The following is a 12,335-nucleotide window of genomic DNA, read 5'->3' as shown; positions in this document are numbered from 1 at the left end:
GATTGGAGCTCTCACACTATGCAACTTCAAAATTTATTACAAAGCTATAATAATCAGTGTTCCATTGGCATAAAGACAGACATAGACCAATGGAATAGAATTGAGAGCCCAGAAATACATCCTTGCATACATGATTTGATTTTTGACATGGGTGTCAAGACCATTTGATTGGGAAAGGTTAGTCTTTTCAACAAATAGTGCTGGGAATACTGGACATCCACATGCAAAAGAATGAAGTTGGACCCTTACTTTACACCATATACAAAAAGTAACCCAAAATTTTAGCTCTAAATGTAAGAGCTAAAACTATAAAACTCCTTAAAAAAAACACAGAAGAAAAAAATTCATGACATTGGATTTGGCAATGATTTATTTTTAATACATATAGAAACATCAAAAGCACCAGCACCAAAAGAAAACAGATAAACTGAACAATGGGATCTCAAACAAACTACCCAAAGACTTGGTCACCATACTGCTAAAAGGCAATACTAGAGAAAGAGAGCTGAAGGACTAAGCAGAGGGAACAAAAAAAAGCAATGAGGGGTGTTGGGAGAAATAAACAAACACCGCTGGTACAACCAAAGAAATACTAAATTTAGGATCAAAGATTCCTGTCAAAGAGTGATTTACCAAAGATAACTCAAATGCAGCCTCCTCCCTTTACATCTTTCTGTTTTTTGTCGCATTCATTTGTTCAATTAAGAAATACTTACTGAATGCCCTAAAAATGTCCTAAGGCCACAAAGATTAAAAGACTTTCTGCTGAACTGTGAGAGGTCTTGGTTAGGCTGGGGATAAGTAAAGGCTTAGGGAAGGTTTGAAGAGTCAAACATTCATCCTAAGGCACTAGTCTATTAGGGATCTGTAAACATTCCAGTGGCAGAATGTCTTAATTTTGCTCTGGCTTACTCTGATTAGATTTGTTCATACAAGAAATGAATGACCACACCCTAATTCAGTTGTTCATTAATTTCCAGGTCAATTCTAGAATGTATAGGAAGAAACGACACAAGACTTTATATTACTCTAGTGTCATTTGCCCACACCAAGCCATTAGAGATATATACATGTGGGGCAGATGCTAACTGCTTCCCCATACCCACTGCCCTTCTTCATTACTCAAAAAATTTCAGTTTTGTTTGGGGCAGCAATGTGCCCACTCTTCCCTAGATTACTTTGCATGTAGGAGTTGCCATGTGACACAGTTCTGGCCAATGAGATGTATGCGAAGCGTTTCTGGAAAAGCTAGAGCTCTCCTGACACAGCTACCCTGTCCCCACCATAACATACAAGTATACTGATTTAGACATATGGCTTTCTGGGAATAGCTTTCTGGTGATCTAGGTTGATCCAGAGATAAAGATTAAAACATCTCAGGGATGTTTGGTTAACATATAGTAGTTCTTTTTTTTTGGCCGTGCCGTGCTGCTTGCTGGATCTTAGTTCCCGGACCACACCAGGGATCAAACCTATGCCCCCTTCAGTGGAAGCATGGAGTTCTGACCAGTGGACTGCCAGGGAATTCTCTGTATAGCGGTTCTCAACTGGAGAGGAAATCACCTAGCGACCAGGGAGACTTTAGAAATGTGTGGCAATGTTTTTTACTGTCACAGTGATTAGGGGATTCTATTTTCATTGAATGGTTAAAAGGCAAAAACACATCACTGTCAAACCCAAGATGACAACAGTGCCCCTGTTGAGAGACACCAGTAAACTCTTGAGCCACATGTCTTCTGGGAACCTGATTGTGAAGTTCTCAGCTGTCAGCCAAGGAGGGTCACTGGTCCTTTCTAGGATCTCTCTTCTACCACACTCTCTCCTCCTATTCAAATCACTGTTCTCCCCCTTGGTCCTCTTGAACCCAGGGAGATGACAGTTCTGACTCTGTTAGCCCCAGATTATCACTTTGTCCCTAATGGCTTCTCTATACCCAAGTGGACCTATGTACACAATGCATTTATAAGTCAGCTCCTTGAGAGGGACTAGTTTCTGTGTGCTATCATTTTCATTGGGATCTGACTGTGACGGCTATCTTTCGCCGTCATTTGTGATTTGTCTCAACTGTAGTTTCCTAGAGATTTTGTAATTCTAGATTTAGTTTTCTGTTAAGTTACAGAAAGCTGTTGAATAGAGTTATCTTTTTTCCTTTTTTGATAGCCTCTCAGGGGGCAAACCTGCCATTTCCTTTTGTAATTTAAGTATCATTGAGTATTCTTGTCTTGGTGGAGTAGCCTTTCCCTTCTGTATGAAGGTGGTCCCAATAGTACCCAACAGAAGATGCAGTTTCCACATTGTTAAAATATATATCCTGAAGAAATTCCTAAATAAATGCTCAGTAAGACACTGACATTCTGTAGCAGAGAGTATGGAAGAGTCAGTTTGAACCTCAAAAAAAAAAAGTAAGGTTAGATTTTTCTAGTCAACCATGTCGGTCTTAAAAAATGTCCACACTGGGGACTGACTCTGCCCCCCATTAGCGTGGTACTGGCCACTGAACAGAAGAGAAGCCCTGGCTCACACCTGGCTCTGGCCCTAGCCCCTCCATCTCCAGCCCCGCCTCCTACCAAGGTGATAGCTGCCAGCACACCCTGGGGAAAGATGTAACTCGTGCTCACTTCAGATACAGTTCTCCCACCAAAGCCACTGGGCAGACTGTATAGAGTTGCTCCCACACAAGGACACCTCTTCAAGACTGGGATGGGTAACTGTTTCATCAAATTTCATTGAGACAGAGAAAGTTAAGCAAAATGAGAAGGCAGAGGAATTTGTTTCAAAGGAAAGAACAAGGAAAAAAACAACCTGAAAAAACAACTAATGAAACAGAGATAATTTATCAAATAAAGAGTTCAATCAAGGCTTTAAAAAAATGATGCTACTGTGCTATGAAACTTTGATAAAAGCATTGTTTTAAAAGTGCTTAAGTGTCTATCAGTGTTTAGGTGTACAGAATTGTGCAAAATCACTGATGGAGTATTTTTGAAAGAAGATAATAATAATTATTATTATTGTTAACTATAATAATTACAGCTTAAAATAGTTTGTGTTACACCCTCTACTAAGCAATTAACAAATCTATCATTTTATTATAATTTGTTAAAAGTTCCTGAGAAATAAAAATTAAACTTGATAAATGTAAAAAAAAAAAAAAATGTCCACATGGATGGAACTGAATATAAGAAGGAATAAAGCTTTGCTTTTCTTTGATGACTCAAGATCAGCAGAAACCCAGAGTTCCTATTTTAAACACTTTACAAACCCAACTATAAATGGAGACAGTGACTGAGCAACTGAGCTAATGACAGGCATACTCTGCGCCGCAGCTGGAAAGGAGTCTGCCCCAAAAACAGATACTTCAAAAGTCATATACTTTGAAGATGAAAACCAATCACATTCATAAAGTAAACAAAAAAGAATGTAGACCTAACTCCTTAGAAGCAACTTTTTTCAACAAATTTCTCTTTCACTTTTTCTTTCGTGGTGAACATGCGCACATGTGCACACACATTCACTACTTACAGATTCCTAAAGTCTTTGAAGGAAGGCATCAGGGAGCAATTTCAGGAGCCATTGCTAACTTCTAGGAAATATCTCCCTAGATGAGAAGGTTTCTCACAACTTTATTATGAATTCTGCTATGTATGTGCCGGCATGTTTCTGAGTATTTTCTATTTCAAAACTACGTGTGTGAAAATAGCACATTTAGCTCTATTTTTTTCCTTTGCAATTTTAAATTCTTTACCTCATTGGAGGTGGAAGGGGTAAAGAACAGGAATCATTTTAAAGCATACTTATTTATGTTCTTGATGATAAAAGAAAGCTATGGCAACACTTTCTTGGCCCACATATTCAATTAAATACACAGCGAATCTTTTCTACTTACTGGATTAGTAGGCACTTCCGAATATTTATTTTTGGCATTTCATTTCTTTTTTGTTCTTTGCAAGAATTCTTGAAGTTTTATCATGATTTAACATTTTCGTTTTGAAAAACAAGCACATTTTTAAAATTACACTCATACAGATAATATATATATATATATATGTATGTATATACATATTTTTTTCCCTGAGACTTGAATGTCTCTGTAGCAGTGTTTTTATGTGGTTATTTTTCCATTAATTATTTTCTAAGCATCTTCAACATGGAAAGCTCAGCGAGGTTAATGGGAGGATAGCGTCCCAGGATGAATAGCGCATGTCTCCCTGTCCCCCAGGAGTTTGTATGTAGCCTGGTAGAGGGACTGATCAATCACTGTTTGAACGGATGTCTCCACTACCAGGCAGAACTGGCTGTGGCCGTGAGACAAGAGCAGACAAAGGGCTGTAAGAGCACCTCTCGTACTCACCTTTGGGAGCAGGCCCTCAACTTCCTTTTTGCCCAACTCGGAATAACATCTTACATTCCTCTATCCCTCTCACCGTTGACCCGCCCATTCCCTGAACACACCCCGCATGTACATACACACACACACCCCTAATCTACTATTATGTCTTCTATATAAGCCCTGATTACTTCTGGCATCCCCGTACTTTACCCCAGTCTCACTTTCTCTCTCCTAGTTCTGGCTCCCATCATCACTTCTCAGAGCTGTTTATTGCCATGATCTAACCTCACTTCTCTCTCACATCTCCTCCTCAGTACTGTCACAGTGATCTCTCTAACGTGACTATCTGATCCCGGCTCTCTGCTGATCTAGATTTGCCAATGACTCTGCCTTGTGTGGAACTCTTTTTATCATGGTGTACTCTCTCTCCCTTTTTTACATACACTTTATAAGGACGTTCCAATCTAGCCCTTGCCTTTCTGTCCAGACACCTCCTTATTTCCTATATTAGTCACAGCATATTAAGCCTAATCTTAGGCTTATGTAGAGACGGGAATAGACCATACACTCATGTGTGTACTCATATCTGTCCACCAGCACATCCTTCTATAGTCTATGATTTGTTTTTTATGACTCTCCTCCATGTTTCTCATCTGCAGCTCAAACATAGCCATCTTCTGCCTGGAAGTTGCCTGCTGATTCTTTAAGTCTCTGATCAAATGGTGCCTCTTCTGTAATGTCTTTCTGGAAGTCTGGAGACATCCATTCAACAGTTACTATGTATTAGCCCCTATACCAGACTATAAACTGCTGGGGGACAGGGAGACATCCTATCCTCTTCCCATTAGCCTGACAGAGCTTTACATGTTGAAGATATTTACAAAATAATTAATTGAAAAATAAAAACATAAAAAGACATAAAAATCCCCTGGAAGGATTTTGGGGGTTTTCTATGGTCCTCTGGCTTTACCGCCAATGGGCTTTGTACATACCTCCATTAAAGCAAATACCTTACAGTGTTTTCATAACTGACTTGCATGTTTTATAAGTTGGGAAGAAGTCTAACTGTAAGCTACAGAAAATCAAATTATCACAGTCATAGATAGAAACTTGTCTTTTGTAATAGGAAGGGCAGCCAAGAACCACTATGTCTGTTCAACAGTGACAGCAAGGACCCAGGCTCTGGCTAGCTTTCTGCTAGAAGTACTTTTCCAATCTTTCTATAAAAGTGCTACTGACAACATTAGTCAACATATTGCCCAATCACCCCTGAACAAAGATCCTTTTTATCTGACACAGGACCTCCTCTCCTCTATTAACTCTCTCCAGGACCATGCCCACAACTTGAAATAGCTCCTGTGTATGATGACTCTCTTGAAGTTCTCTCTCTAGAATCCATCTGTACTTGAAATGCTAGACCCAAATATTCAACTCTCTCTTTCATGTGTTTACTTGGATGTCTCATTCGCTCTTCAGGCTCAAGATGTTAAAAACTGTTTCATCACCTTCCTTGAATCTGCTTTTCATGCCTTTCATCTGGTTTTCTCACCCACTCCAGCACTGTTCAAATGAGAACACTAGGAGTCATTCTTGAGCCTCTCCTTCACATCCCATTCAAGTATCAAATCCTGTTGATCCTATTCCCTAAATAGGAAATTCTATATCTCTCAAAGTTGTCTGCATTTCAACCATTTCCTCTGCTGTAATTCAATTCCATGACACCACCACCTCTCACCAGGAATTATCCAACAGCATCCAAACTGGTCTCCCAGTATCTATGCCTGTTCCCCTTCAATGAATCCTTCATTCTGTAGGAAGAGTGATTTCTCTCAAATGCAGATCTAATCACATTATTTTCCTGCTTAAAAATCTTCAGTGGTTTAGTGGAGTGATTTGGACTCAATCTATTTCTTCTGTCTCTCCTTGAGAGGTACATGTCATGTCACCCTCGAGAGGTACACGTCATGTTACTGACACTGACTTCCTTTCATATCTGATGTGCTAGGCTCTCTCCTATCTCATGGATTATACCTCTGTGCTTTCCCACCTCTCTCTGGATTCTATGTCTAGCTAATTCCTAAGAACCCCTGAAGTCTCAGCCTGAGTGTCAGGTTCCTCAGTGAACCTTTGCCCAAATCCTCTGGCACAGTGAGCTCTTCTACACATATCACACTTGTGTATGTCTGTTCTCATAAAGTTAGAGATTGTCCCTTTTATTCGCTGCTGCTTTTCCACTGGCTTTTTCATATCATAGTACATAGTAGGCATGTAACAAACATTTGAATAAGTGAGTAATGGTCTCCCAAGAAAAGTGCATTTCTCTTGTCATATTACAACCAAATATGTAAAATATGAGCTATCTCATTTCTCTTATTACTTGACAATCAAGGAACTCTGATATAACACATTTTTTAAACATCTTTATTGGAGTATAATTGCTTTACAATATTGTGTTAGTTTCTGCTGTATAACAAAGTGAATCAGCTATATGTATACATATATCCCCACAGCCCCTCTCTCTTGCGGCTCCCTCCCACCCTCCCTATCCCACCCCTCTAGGCGGTCACAAAGCACCGAGCAGTGCAGCTGCTTCCCACTAGCTATCTATTTTACATTTGGTAGTGTATATATGTCAATGCTACTCTCTCACTTCATTCCAGCTTACCCTTCCCCCTCTCCGTGTCCTCAAGTCCATTCTCTACGTCTGCGTCTTTATTCCTGTTCTGCCCCTAGGTTCAACAGAACCATTTTTTCTTTTTTTTTTTTTTAGATTCCATATATATGTACTAGCATACAGTATTTGTTTTTCTCTTTCTGACTTACTTCACTCTGTATGACAGACTCTAGGTCCATCCACCTCACTACAAATAACTCAATTTCGTTTCTTTTTATGGCTGAGTAATATTCCATTGTATATATGTGCCACATCTTCTTTATCCATTCATGTGTCGATGGACACTTAGGTTGCTTCCATGTCCTGGCTATTGTAAAATAGAGCTGCAGTGAACATTGTGGTACATGACTCTTTTTGAATTATGGCTTTCTCAGGGTATATGCCCAGTAGTGGGATTGCTGGGTCATATGGTAGCTCTATTTTTAGTTTTCTAAGGAACCTCCATACTGTTCGCCATAGTGGCTGTATCAATTTACATTATTTACATTTTTGACTGGAGACGTATTATGGCCACAGGCATTAGTTTCTGCAAAAATCCCCCAGTCAATAATGTGTTTATGCATGCTTAATTAATGAGTAATCTCATTAGTCTCTCCCTCCCTCTAAACAGTTTAAGGACTTTACCTTTTGAATTTATTAACACTACTATCTTTCAAAGAAGCATTTGAGGTGCTTATTTTCATTTCAACGGTCAGACTGTATATGTAAGTTCTACTTGATGCCAGCTCAAACTCCTACAGAAATAGTCAAAGGGCAAATTTTAAATAAAAGTACCATGAAAAGAAAGAGACTAAAGCATCTTAAAATAATTTTTAACATGTACTGAAAAGAAACACATTTTGAATTAACTAGCAAATAATTACAATATCCCAATCTCCTCAAATTTAATGAATCCAAGGTATTTATTAAACAAAAATTTATTGAAATTCTGCTCTGTGTCAGGCACTGAGCTAGTTGCTAAAGTCACAATAAGACAAAGGGAATCAAAGTCACTGCACTCAAATATTTCTTAATTCATTCAATTTTTCGACAAAATTTGGTGTAATGAGCAAAAATGATTTCTACTTAGAAAGGAAACTTTCTGAGGTAACAGAAGGGGAAAATATACAAAAGCTAAAGCCTGACATATACACAGCAACATAACACTCAAAGCTCCTTCATTACATTTTGATTCCAGCTATTATAAAGACATGAAAACATGCTTAAGATGCTAAATGAAAATGTAAATATTAAATGAAAAACATAGAATGGGAAATCAATCATGTGTACAATACAATTGAGGCTACACAGAACGGTATTTCCATATGGACAAGGACCAGACAAACTATGGAAAGAGAGGTGGTTGATTTGTTAGAAGATGGGGTTACAAATATTTCAACTTCAATTTTCTTTTCATGACAATTGTTTCAAGTTATTTGAACAAGACCTGATGACCATTTGTCACTTGTAGTTATGTATTTTATCTGTATATCACTGTGGCAGTAAAAACAAACTAAAATACCTACTGGTATCTTTAAAAAGATGTATAATAACAGCAAACACTTATGTAACATTTACTTTCTGTAAATATTTTGTATTCAATGCAGTTGATACTTACTCCTCACAAGTACCCTTGAGACAGAAACTACTACTTACCCCTATTTCCCAGATGAAGATACTGAAGTACAGAGAAATTAAGTAACTGCCCAAGGTTACACAGCTAGCAGGTGGCAGATCCAGGACTCAACCCAGGTAGCCTATTCCATAGTTAGAAGTTTTAAAAACAATTCTACCCCTCTCGGGTAAAGAAAAAGTAAAAGAAACCACATATGAGAAATTCACAAAAACACAAACAAGAGGCCTTCTCAGTCTATGTGGGTACAGAAAAATATTTCTCTCCTAGAAGAAAAATAATGGAGTAAATGGGACAACAGACAGCAAGTGATACTCAGTGTCGTTATCTGGGAAACAATAGAGTGACATGAACTGTATACAGTAAGAGTTCATAGTCTAAGGCAGCTGCTGCACTGTGTCAGCTGATTGCTGTCGTGTAAAAAATGGATCCGACATTCCTCTTCTGACTTTAAAGCTTTGCTCATTATTGACTGATTGATTGATTGCAAACACCAGGAAGCCAAATTTTGCAACTTCCATTCTCAGTTAAGGACACTGGCAGATAGAAATATCACCAGGGAGGATGAGTAATTAAATTGAAGGGTCATGCAGTAGAGCTCGGGGGGAAAACAATTCCAGCTTTGCCACTATTTAGAATTGAGTGACACTGCAAAATTTGTATTACTTCTCCAGACGGACTCCTCATCGGAATAACAAAGAAAACCTAGGAATACTGTCATTTTCTCCTCCTATCTTTTTCTTCAAATAAGAGTCTTTCTATAACCCAAACAAGAAGTGAGCTTCACTGGACAAGGCACAGAGTTGAGGGGAGCATGCTCACACTTCTTGCTCTTCTAATACTATTTATTCCTCTACAAAAGAAGTCAGAAGGACATTCAAAATCCAGTGATTCCAAGAGTAAATTCTGAATATCTGCAGTGAGTTTTACTGGCCAAAAAGAGCTTGATCTCATCATAAGGATTCACACCAGGTAGGTACTTAACAAATCATGACTGGATAAATGAATGGACAGGCTTGGTGTTTGAGTTTATACAGTGAGAAAAAAAAAAAAAAAAAAGAACCACGGCTTACCCATTTCAGTTACAAAGCCACGCATCCATTATTTGCTACTTGTTTTTTGCTCAAGAAAAATTACTTCACATTTTCTCCAAGCCCTTAATATAGAAAATAACTTAATTTTGCTTTCTTGAGTCCCCTCACTGATTATCTTCCATAATTCAGGGTTTAATACTCAGGGCTCCATTCCTCACTCATTCAAGTGACACTCTATCCACTTGATAGATGACCCCATGAGCTAGAAAACAACCCAATAGACTAAGAGTACAATATATGAATATGCTACTCTACATTTAGAGAAGCGCTTTTCAAGTCTGACTGCACAACAGAATCATTGAGCACTCTTTAAATACAAAGTATCTTGCATTTAGAGCTTTTTAGATACAAATTATCTTAGACCCATCCACTTGGGGAGTGAAATCTGGAAATTAAAAAGGGGAGGAACAAATGATTTTTTGTTGATACCAGAGTTAAGAACCACCTTTTTAGGTTCTGTTGTTAATCAGAATAGGGAATCACACCTGGAGTTGAGGGCTATGGGTGATGGGAAGCGTTTATCCCAATTGTCTTCAAAGGGCAATGTTTATATAATTTAGACTTAGGAACCAACGTGGTATTTGTTTCTATAAACTTCCTATGGGCAATCTGTGGGTTAATTTGGTGATATGTATCAGAAGCCTTAACAAAGTCTGTACCTTTTAAGAATTTAACCTAAGGAAATAACCATAGATGTTTAAATCTTTGGATTTCAAGAAGTGTTCATGGTAATGTAATTTATAAAAGTAAAAGATTATATGCAATTGAAATAATCAATACATGGGGATTGGTTAAATAAATGATGGTATATTCATATAATGGAACACTGTATCATTAAACTGTTTCAAAACATAGCAACAATCTAGCAACTCCACTTCTGGATATATACCCCAAAGAGCTCATAGCAGGGAGGGACTCAACAAGCATCTGTATACCCACGTTCATAGCAGAATTATTCACAATATCCAAAAATGTGGGAGCAACCAAAGTGTCCACTGACAGATGAATGAATAAACAAAATGTAGTATAAACATACAGTGTTGTATTATTCAGCCTAAAACAAGAAAGAAATTCTGAAGCATGCTAAAACATGAATGAACCATGAAAACATTATGCTAAAATGAAATAAGCCAGTTACGAAAGGACATATATTGTATGATGCCAATGATATAAGGTACCTAAAGTAATCAAATTCATGAAGACAAAGTAGAATGTGGTTACCAGGGTGGTCAGGGGAGGGGGAAATTAGGAGTAATTATTTAATTGATATGCATTTTCAGTTTTGGGGAAAACAAGTTCTGAAGATGTATGGTGGTGATGGTTGCACAACGATGTGAATATACTTAATGTCACTTAAATGTATCCTTAAAAATGATTAAGGTGGTGAATTTTGTTATGTATATCTTACTATAGTAAAAAGGAAAGAAGGAAGGAAGGGAGGGAGAGAGGGAGGGAAAAGAAAATAAAAGAAAAAAGAAAAGAAAAAGAAAAATCAACAATTTTATACATTTTAAAATCACATTAGGGAACATTGTTTTATACGTGTTAATCAATATATGCATCTATCTGTATCTCTCATATACACATACACACGTATAGAGCTAGAAAGACTTGTTCCCAAAATGATAACAGTGGTTAATGTAAGGGGGTGATTTTGGAGTATATACTTTTCCTATTTTCCAAAGTTTCTAACACAATCACATATTGTGAAAAATATATATAGATCTTCCTCTGATGTGTGCATATATACATACAGACATATGCATGTAAATATATATTTTAAATAATGTATGAAATAAATGATTTTAAAAGTTAATAGACACCAAAAAATAACATTGTAGTATCCCAGCTTGGGTGTGTTTGTGTGTACATAGAAAAAAAGGAAGGGACATAGGAAAAATTAAAAATGATTTTAAAATACTTTTAAAAGGTTAAAAAATGGCATCCGCTGATACAATTAACAGAAATTTTTATTTTTGTCTTCATATGTTTTTGAATTTTCTACATTAAAAGAAAAAGTTACCTCATGAATAGTAGCGGAAAACTGGTGAATGGTTAAAATGATCTCAAAGATTACTTTTGAAATTAAAATCACAGTATTTTAACTGGTGCCACTGAGTTCAAAACAAAGCTGCCAATATGGGGATGGGGACACTACTAATATGCTAATTTTCAGTCATTGATGGACACCTAAACCACACACACACACACACACACACACACACACACACACACACACACCCCTGACAAGTCCCCCAAAGAGCTCTTGTCAGAGAGATCCAAAGATGTCTTACTTCCGTGCATTGTATCAGCACTTGTTCACTTCACACTGCGGTGCTTTGGGAACACGTACAACAGCTAGCGAGGGGCTATTCTCAATAACTTCAGAAGGCTGAAATTGAAAAAGCAGTACAGTCTGGTGTGGTAATCCAGGTCAGTTTTTGTCTTAGAAACTCTCCACTTAATTAATTCTCACAGCGTTCTGAATGGTATAAGATACTTCGAAGACAAAGGGCTCCCTGGACTACTGAAGACGTGGATGCCAGTACGTCAACTTGTTTCCTCAGAAATAAAATCAAGGCAGTTGGGAGCACCAAGATGCTGCCTGAAGTCCTCCTTTCTTAATCC

The 12,335-nt window shown here is 37.7% G+C and overlaps 1 protein-coding gene and 1 long non-coding RNA gene across 9 annotated transcripts in view; one reads left to right on the top strand and one right to left on the bottom strand.

Moving 5' to 3' along the window:
- LPP (LIM domain containing preferred translocation partner in lipoma) overlaps positions 1-12,335 on the bottom strand; it is a 692,297-nt gene that overhangs the window by 268,727 nt on the left and 411,235 nt on the right. The gene's annotated exons all lie outside the window — the stretch shown is intronic.
- LOC309660690 overlaps positions 1-12,335 on the top strand; it is a 326,684-nt gene that overhangs the window by 231,723 nt on the left and 82,626 nt on the right. The window lies entirely within an intron of this gene.

The sequence above is a fragment of the Balaenoptera physalus genome (genome assembly GCF_965194825.1).
Source record: "Balaenoptera physalus genome assembly, chromosome: 4".
Lineage (NCBI taxonomy): Eukaryota > Metazoa > Chordata > Mammalia > Artiodactyla > Balaenopteridae > Balaenoptera > Balaenoptera physalus.
The sequence above is the reverse complement of the archived record's forward strand: the minus strand, read 5'-3'. Positions and strand labels throughout refer to the sequence as shown.